General features: G+C 35.4%; 1 protein-coding gene across 1 annotated transcript in view; it reads left to right on the top strand.

Moving 5' to 3' along the window:
- The window catches only part of LOC107742657 (heat shock factor 2-binding protein-like), a 5,045-nt gene extending 4,381 nt beyond the window's left edge, over positions 1 to 664 (top strand). Inside the window, exon 8 of the mRNA XM_016555710.1 lies at positions 1 to 664. This exon is cut by the window's left edge and continues 245 nt beyond it. The gene's annotated coding sequence lies outside the window, so the exon portion shown is untranslated.
- The last annotated feature ends 9,336 nt before the right edge of the window (positions 665 to 10,000 follow it).

The following is a 10,000-nucleotide window of genomic DNA, read 5'->3' as shown; positions in this document are numbered from 1 at the left end:
TAACGCACTTAAAAAAAGTATGTCTAGGTTTAATCTAGGTCCAGCAAACCACACACTAATTCTGAGACTTGGCCATGTTCAAACCTAGAGATTTCCAATTGTAGATTTCCAAAAGAAGAGATTTCCAATTCTAAGTCATGCTAAAACAAGCATTAACCTTATTTGTACATGAAGAATTTTCATTCCACAGTTTTTTTTAGTTTAGTCATCTTTTACTGTGTTAGGCCCTGGAAGTGTTACGAAATGACTTCTACAGAACTTTCTAAGCTTTATTTGTAACGTAAATTCTGAATACCGCTATAGATGTGCATGTCTTTTATAAAATGCCAGAAAAGCCATAACACATGCTTTCATATTCAGTGTGCCCTTTATATCACTTTATGCTCTGAATGAAATTAGCATCAAATCGATATGTGTGCTGCCCTTTCTAGCACACCCACAACATCAGCGGTCTCTGTAGTCCAGCCTACGTGGAATTCTAAACTTAAACACTGGAATGATAAATCATCCCGTTTCAAGAAGCCTTACTTAGGATCATTGTTAGGACACAACACAGTAATTAGCATATATGGGTCAAATGTCACAGAACCAATTAAAGTGTGACCCTTTGGGAGTCAGCAGCAATAATGTTAGACATGATGGTGTCTAGTGTATCTAAAGTTAAATGCAGTTAAATGATCTTTTAGTTGATGTTTTATTTCTAAACTTTTCTTAAGAATGTTTGATTCTTCTAATTTTCATTGATTGCTTTGATTGTGGTCTTTCTCCATTTATTTTACACTGTTCATTTGTTTACATATTACTTATTGAGCAAAGACCCTGTTTCAAGTTAGACAATTAAAGGTGTTAGGCCTACAAGTTTTTTATTTTTTTTTTCTGTGATGATTTATCACACAAGAAACAATGTTCTGTTCTGTAAAAGTGTTTGTCATTGACGCCAATTAGAAAGATGTTCATTTGTCCATCTCAGAGAAATGCAACAATCCTGTTGTGTATATAATTTTTGGGACAAATCATTAAAGCTGACTGGCAGTTTTTGTGAACATGATGTTAATGGAAAGAGGAAATGAGGTCATTTGATGAGATGAACGCTGATGTCAGAGTTAATCAGACTGAAACATGAGGTCTTCAATGGGGGAGACTGCCAAAGAAGAGATCAGTTTAATTGATTTCTATGGTGAGAGGACATAAGGTTCTCATGTCAGTTCATATTTTTACAGCGTAAATACGTCTCTCTCTTTGAATGCATGTACAGGATGTCTTGATTATCATTTAAAATCACTTATAAAAGCAGAGGGAATCACATCATTCAAGAAACGCTTAAGAAATAGGGATATGTTTAAAGGATAAAAAGACGACCATAACCACCAAAGTCTCTTGTTTTCAGTATTGTCTGCAGTCAATTTAAGTAAAGTGGAAGTCCATTGGGAGTCTTTTCCTTAAAGGGGTCATATGATGCTGCTAAAAAGAACATTATTTTGTGTATTTGGTGTAATGAAATGTGTTTATGCGGTTTAAGGTTAAAACACATTTTCCACATACTGTACATTATTGTTTCTCCTCTATGCCCCTCCTTTCAGAAACGCGTCGATTTTTACAAAGCTCATCAGTCTGAAAAGCGCGTTTGAGAGAGGCGGGGCATAGAGGACCTACAATAATGTACAGTATTTGAAAAATAATGTGTTTTTTGAACATTAAAGCATGTCAACATATTCTGTTACACCAAATACACAAAATAATGATCTTTAAAAAAGCATGATATGACCCCTTTAACTTTTATAAAGAATATCTCTTTGGATTTGAGACTTTAGTCTTTGCAACTTTACAGATCTTCTTTATGCACCAAGAGCTTGTAACACTCCAAAGAGAAAGGAAAAATTGAAATCGCATCATATGACCCCTTTAAAAATATATGTTTGTACTGTTTTTATGCTTTAGTGAGATAAATTAGACTATGACTAAATCATGAGATAAAAGAGAAAAAAGCCCTTGTCATTGAAAGGTTGATGAGAAAGCCCCTTTCGTTGATATATATTTTCTGCATTTCCTTTTCAAATTCATAACTCTAGATATTTTATTCCAGGTTCGTTCAGCACAAAAAAATGGTCAGTGGAAATTAGACGGGTTTTTATTCATCTATGTTGATTATTAATTACAGACGTCAGATGTTATGTTGCAGCAAACATACCCATACTGAAATGTAATATATGACATATTAAATATGCATATATGATATATATTATTATATTAAGTAAAAACATATATGAAACTTTTTAGAAATGGGAACAATTTCATATATAAACATATCTAGCACACAGAGATGTATGTTTGTGTATGTGTATACAGTTTTGGACATATGTCGTGCATGTACAGTATATCCACCCTAAAACCTGTCAATACATTTTGATATTACATAAGTAAATATAAAAGATTATTTATTATTTGCATCTCAGAAGAGTCACAGAAGAGATGAATCTAAGGTCATAGAAAAGAATTTCGGTGTTTAAAGTTTTAGTTCAATGATATGCATGATAAGAAAAGTATATGAACTGTGTATCTGTTCAATAAACTTTGAAGACTCTAAACACAGCCTGTGTATCATTAGTTTACTCAAATCCACTTGACACGTGAATAAAAACAAGTAAGCAAATTCAGACACTGAGCGTCATTAGAAATAAACACCTGCTGTTAACAAGCAGAATTGCTGAAGGAAAGAGAAGCAACAAGAACAGAAAAAAGAAGAAACAACCAAAACACAACAACTATAATTGACTTTCAGCCACAGCTTTAGATTAAATCAATTGCAAGAAAAAGGACACATTAAATCTCAAGATCTCAACAGAGAATGATTAAACAACTCCATAAACAGCATTACCAACTTCACTTATACTAACCAGTTGGACTTTATTTCTGTCATACAAAAGTTCTTATTGAGAATTAAAAGAGGTTTAGATGTTGATGTTGATTTTTTTTTTTATTGAATATGAGATCTGTTACTGTGTGATGTTCTGTTATGTTGGGATTTTATAAGGCTCCTGTTGAGTTGTGCTGAAGGCAGCCGTGCTTAGGGCTAGGATGGACCAAAACATGATGTGATGCTGCATGTTGTTTTATTTAAAAGTCGGTAGCTGCTGATGCATTATTGTTCATGCATGTGTTTTATTGCTAGCTATGGTTAACTGCTAGCTATGGTTAACTCCAAGAGATCTGAGTTCAATTTATGTTTCTAGGTTTCATTATTTTAATTAATTGAAAGTATTCAGGCAGTGTTTAGTTTAATTTTAAATTAAAAAATGTTCTTTGTTTAGTGGACTTCAATGAAATAACTTCATATGTGTACTCACATTATTAATGTCATTTGTTTTTAAAGCTTTTATTAAGCATAAAACTTGTGCAGTTATGCTAATTCAGAAGGAAAACTTTGTTGTCAGTGGACAGAAATATTACCCTGACTAGCCAATGTAACCATTTCAATTGCATTGTCTGTAAATTTGCAACAAACAATTGAAATGTTTACATTGGCTAGTCAGGGTAATATTTCCATTAGTTATACTTTAATTTCCTTCAATAAAAAGGAAATTGAGTAAAACGGTGTAAAAGGTGTGTGGACGTGGATTAGTAATCTGGCCCCTTGGTATAAAGGAGAAAAAATGTCACTATCAAAGTTGCCCATCCCTGATGTAAATAGTAGATTCATTCATCAAACAGTGTATAGACAGCTACGCTGAAATTAATAAGGGAGCGGCTGGAAACAGCGACCTCTCCTGGTTGGAGATAGTATTAACATCATAAACTGAAAGCAATCTTTACGTGACTTGCTTTTCAAATGTTTTAAAATTGATCATCCGAGTCTAATATGATCCAGTACTAAAAGACACTGCGGTCCGCCAGTTGCCCATCCCTGCCATAGATCATGACATACTCGTAGATCGATTACAAAACTATACAGGTATAATTAAGCGTTATCGTTAGTTCTGGCAGGTCACGTGAGTCAAGCTTGCATCAGCTGATTCTCAGCTGATCACATCTATCTATAGGAATACGACACCTATCGCAGCATTCCTATATAAGCTCTATTCAGTATTATTCAGCAGCTTTTTCCGCTTGCTCAGGAGCAAATTACCCCCCTCCATCCCCAACTCCTCCTTTCGCCAGGGTCAGGACTTGGCTTTCTGATATTCCTCGCTGAATCATACTCCTTTATCTTGAATATGGGCAGGGAGTTTTTGCCCAGAACAGAACCATACTGCCAAACCAAACTTTATGCTAAGTATCTATCATTTTGACGATAGTGGTCCTGACAGAAATATATTGAAGTGAATATATTTTAAATGTACTAAATTGCAACTTCATCATTACAAATATAGTTAAACACGACATATACGTTCCAAAAGAAATGACAATAAAGTCTATTTTAGTTTATCTTAAATGCTTGACAGTACATTCAGCAGTTGTCATGTTTGGTTGTGGTTCAGTTCTTGTGTCCTGTGTTCCCCTGGTTTCAATTGCTAGTTTGTTTCCCTATTTATAACCTGTATCTTGTTTAGTTAATTGTTAACTGGTGTATTTAATGCCCTTTGTTACCTCTGTTCAATATCGAGTATTGTCTTTATGTTTATGTGTTTTCCATTTACTTTGCCTGTAATTGTGCACAACAGTTCTCCTGGTTAGTCTTTTGGTTATTTGTGTAAACAAAGAAGAAGAAAAAAAAGCTGCATATGGAAACACATCCTATCCTTGCCTTGCCTGGCTGTCACAGCAGTACACTTTAACTGTATTTCAAAGACAAAAGAAGTAATTATGAAATTACATATAAATATGTACTGAAGTCTTACTTAAGTGGATCAAAAACATTCTAAAGTTCAGCTAATTGGTTTTAAAATAATTTTAAAAAGTTCAAATAACTGCCTTTAATTTAAATTTAAACTATATTTTCGTATTTTTTTATTTTTTTTTTGTAGGTTGGTTCCCTTCTCAGGCCATCAAAGGCAGCAGCAGTTTCTCTCAATGCAACCTGCTCATTCCCCTGATCACGTGAAAAATGCAGGTCTAGAATCAGAGCTTCTCCAGTCCACTTCAGAATCAGAGGAATCCCATCAGTCACTCATCCAGCTCCCAGAACTCTCGGCTCCCACCACAGTCAGCTCTTCAGGACTCTCTATCTTCTCTCTCATGTTCTTCATCCATTGTGGCATCAGCCACACAGCTTCTTGAAACTCGACTGCAGGATCAGTCCACAATCTCAGTATCTGCCTCAGGCTGGGCTTCACATTGGCACTGTATAACCCTCAGTTAAGTGACATTGATTTGATTCATTGTTAATAATACATAGTTTAGATTTTGCCACAGTGGAGTAGTGCTTGAGAGTTTAAGAGTGAGTGACTGAAACTGATTGATAAATAAAGTCTTTAGATATGGTTTAGCTAGATGTGTGTTTGTATAGAAGTGAATAGTTTTATAGAGACATCATATTGCTTGGTCTTTTTATCATGGCTGTAGTTATTTAGATATTGTCCATTAAGTGGTGTATATTATTATTATCATTATTATATGTCAATTAAACATTTTACTATGACTGATGTCTTTAGATGTTGTTTTTGTATAATAATTTATTTACCAATAATCATTAATAATTGAAGATTACTTCAGTTGTTATTGCTACTAAGATTTCAGTTCCAGTAAAAAAAAAAAAGAAGAAGAAGAAGAGGAAGCAATTAATGTGTTATTTGAAGAAAAATGTGTGATTGGTTTAGTCCAGTGGTTCCCAATCCTGGTCCTGGAGAACCCCCAACACTGCACGTTTTTGGTGTCTCTCTTATATGACACTCACATTTGAGGTCTTGAAGTCTTCAGTAATGAGCTGATGAGTTGAGAGGTCTTGGAGTCTTCACTAATGAGCTGATGAGTTGAATCAGGTGTGTTTGAATAGGGAGACATCTAAAATGTGCAGTGTTGGGGGTTCTCCAGGACCAGGATTGGGAACCATTGGTTTAGTCAAAGCATATCCTTGATTGCACAAAAAAAAAAAAAAAACTAGGCATTGCTTTTTTATTTATTTATTTATTTATTTATTAAAAAGTAGATGTACTTACAATATACTTAACTAAGAAAGTAATGGGTAGTTTAAAGTAACTACATGGGTGAAGGTTAGGTTTAGGGATATGTTCAGCGTTCATATTTACTTCATTTTTTTTTTATGTTTAACTGTTTTTTTCTTTTTAAAGTGAATTTTACAAAATCTCATACTTGTATTATTTGTCAGTGCATTAGTCAGTGCACTGTAAAAAAGTGGTAAACTGCAATTTAACCCATAACAATTAGTCTTGTTGGTACAGATTAAGTGCAGCGAGCTTGCAGCGCGTTAGCATTCGTTAGCCGGTTAGCTTGTAATTCACATTTCCATTCAAGTCTATTGCTGTTTTCTTTTTTTTTCTCTTGCTCCGTTTTTTCACTAGTTCATCAAACAACAGTGGTAAGTCAGAATCATTCATCAATGACGGTGAGTAATGGCTTATTTTCCTGCTATTGTTGCTTGCACCGCTTGCCACATGTATAGTTTAGCTCTCTCTGTCGGCGACGAGGGATTCACATGTGAGGGAGTCCTGTACATTGTTCGGTTCCGGTTACAGAGCCTCCGCAGCAGGGCGACTGGGTACTGTGGTCAAGCCAGCCGACACTCCGAAATGCACGGTCAATCTAGCCGCCGCTCTGTTTTGCTGTGCGTGCATATACTGTGCATTACGGCGATCTTCCGCGTGCATTCACTCAGCCAGGTTTTTTTTTTTTCTTTTTTTTTTAGTGCTTAACTTATACATACAAACAAGAACAGGGAAATAAGACATTGTTCTATCTCTTATAAATCACGTCACTCAGCCAGTTTATATGTCAAAATGAATGAAGAAATACGCATATTAAAGAAAAAGTTAACGATGTAATCAACATAAATGAAGATAAAACATGCAAGTTGTCAGGATTATGGGCCTGTTATGCCCCTGTTTCTGTTTCAGTGTTCCCTTATTTGGTCATGTTCCTGTTCTCGTTGTCTCATTATTAGTTGATTCCCCGCACCTGTCTGTCCCTCGTTAAGTTTAGTATAAATGTGTAATCTGCCCCATGTTTCCTTGTTGGGTCTTGAACGTCTTCCTTGTGCTCTGTGTTGGATTATTAAAGACTCAGGTTGTCACTCACCCAAAATCAGGTAAGTCTGATGTTGCATTAAAATAAAAGCCCTCCAAAATCTCATATCCAACCTGTTTTAGTTAGCATTTCAGTTAGCTCTAAAAAGGAAAGTCCCTGTTACCACAGACTAGTTTCACTTCAGATTGATAGTAAACCTTCTCAGGTTGTCACTCACCCAAAATCAGGTAAGTCTGATGTTGCATTACAAAATAAAAGCCATCCAAAATCTCATATAAAGGGTGTTTTACTTAGCATTTCAGATAGCTCTAAAAAGGAATGTCCCTGTTACCACAGACTCGTTTCACTTCAGATTGATAGTAGACCTTCTCTGGTTGTCAGTACAAAATAAAAAGCCAAAAAACAATAAAAGCCCTCCAAAATCTCATATCCAACCTGTATTGCTTAGCATTTCAGATAGCTCTAAAAAGGAATGTCCCTGTTACCACAGACTCGTTTCACTTAAGATTGATAGTAGACCTTCTCAGGTTGTCACTCACCCAAAATCAGGTAAGTCTGATGTTGAATTACAAAATAAAAGCCATTCAAAAGTCATATTCTACCTGTTCTGCCTGTGATTTTGGATAGCTCTAAAAAGGAAACTCCCTGTTTCCACAGACCAGTTTCAATTCAAAATAATAGTACACCACCCCAGAGTGTCACTCCCACAAATGTCTGGATCTGTAATTACAAAATAAAAGTCCCCCCAAAACTCTTTTGTCTGTCAATTCTGATTGGTATAAAAATTAAACTCCCTGTTTCCACAGACCATTTTCACTTCAGATAACCAGTACACCTCCTCATTGTCGCTCCCACAATGTCAGGACTATCTGGTGCAATATTACAAATTGAAGTCCTTCAAAAACTCATAAGCAGTTTTGTATAACAATTTAGATTGGTATAAAATGGAAACTGTTTCCACAAACCATTTTCACTTCAGACTTCACCTCAGAATGTCACTCACACAATGTCAGGACTGTCTAATGATTCAGATAAGTAGAAAACAGTATCTCGTTGTTTACACAGACTACTTTCACTTCAGATTGATAGTACACCTTCTCATAGTATCACTTACACTACTTTAGAACTGTGACAAAACAGTGTATATACAAGTTTTGGTGGGCTCTTATTTTGGAATTCAACATCAGACAGTCCGAAATGGTGTAAGTGACACTGTGAGAAAGTGTATTGTCAATCTGAGGGGAAACTAGTCTGTGGAAATCAGAAGTTTCTTTTTTATAAAAATCTGAAATGACATACAAAACAGAATTTATTTGAATTTTTGGAGGGCTTTCATTTTGGAATTGTACATATAGTCCTGACATTGCATAAGTGACACTCTGGGGTGGTGTGCTATCAATCTGAAGTGAAAATAGTCTATGGAAACAGGGACTTTTCTTTTTAGAGCTATCTGAAAATATGGAAAATACAGGATATATATATATATATATATATATATGAATGTTTTTTGAGGGCTTTTATTTTGTAATGTGACATCAGACAGTCCTGGCATTGGCCCAGTGACACTCTAGGGTGGTGGACTGTCAATCAGAATTGAAACAGGTCTGTGGAGCTATCTAAAATGACATGCAGAACAGGTAGAACATGAGTTTTTGGAGGGCTTTTTGTACATAACGCAACATCAGATCGTCTTGAAACTGGCTGAGTGACACTTTGGGGTAGTGGACTGTCATTCCACTACCCCAAAGACTGTCAGTGAAATTGTTCTGTGGAAAAAGGGAGTTCCCTTTTTAGAACTATCCAAAATAAGACAAAACTGGTCATATATGAGTTATTGGAGGGCTTTTATTTAGTAATGCAACATCAGACAGTCCTGAAATTGGTTGAGTGACACCCTGGGGTAGTGGACTATTAATCTGAATTGAACCTGGTCTGTGGAAACGGGGAGTTTTCTTTTTAGAGCTATTCAAATTCAAAGATAAAACTGGTCATATGTGAGATTTTGGAGGGCTTTCATTTTGTAATGCAACATCATATCGTCCTGAAACTGGCTGAGTGACACACTGGGGTAGTGGACTGTCTATGTGAATTGAATTTGTTCTGTGATAACAGGGACTTTCCTTTTTAGAGCTATCTGAAATGCTAAGCAAAACAGGTTGTATATGAGATTTTTTTGGGGGGGGGCGGGGCTTTTATTTTGTAATTCCACATCAGATAGTTATTTTGATATCATTTTTTAAACTTTAATTATTAGGTTATTACTTGACACTTTTAGACAATTTCATTTTATCAGGCCTATTTTAAATACATTTTTAGAGATTATTATAATAATATTACAGACAGTTAATCTGATATTACTTTATTATTACTATTATTAGTAGTAGTATAATTAATTATCTTAATATATATTACCCAACATTTCAAGTCATTTTCAGGTTATCGGGCCCAATCTTTTGTAATACTTGCATGTTTTATCTTCATTTATGTTGATTAAATCGCTAACTTTTTCTTTAATATACATATTTCTTCATTCATTTTGACATATAAACTGCTTGAGTGAAGTGATTTATAAGAGATAGAATAATGTCTTATTTCCCTGTTCTTGTCTGTATGTATAAGTTAAGCACTAAAAATAAAAACTAGCTGAGTGAATGCACTCGAAAGACCAGCGGAAGATCGCCGTAATGCACAGTATATGCGCGCACAGCAAAACAGTGTGGCGGCTAGATTGACCGTGCATTTCGGAGTGGCGGCTGGCTTGACCGCAGTGACTGGGTGACTGTGAGGCGGCATAGTCTTTTTCATAGTCAAACAGGTTCTCCCCACTCAGTGACGCACCCACTGAGAAACCTGATCAAAGTGC

The sequence above is a fragment of the Sinocyclocheilus rhinocerous genome, unplaced genomic scaffold (genome assembly GCF_001515625.1).
Source record: "Sinocyclocheilus rhinocerous isolate Xijiao unplaced genomic scaffold, SAMN03320098_v1.1 scaffold947, whole genome shotgun sequence".
NCBI classification, from domain to species: domain Eukaryota; kingdom Metazoa; phylum Chordata; class Actinopteri; order Cypriniformes; family Cyprinidae; genus Sinocyclocheilus; species Sinocyclocheilus rhinocerous.
Note: the sequence above shows the minus strand (reverse complement) of the source record. Positions and strands in the feature narration are given on the sequence as shown.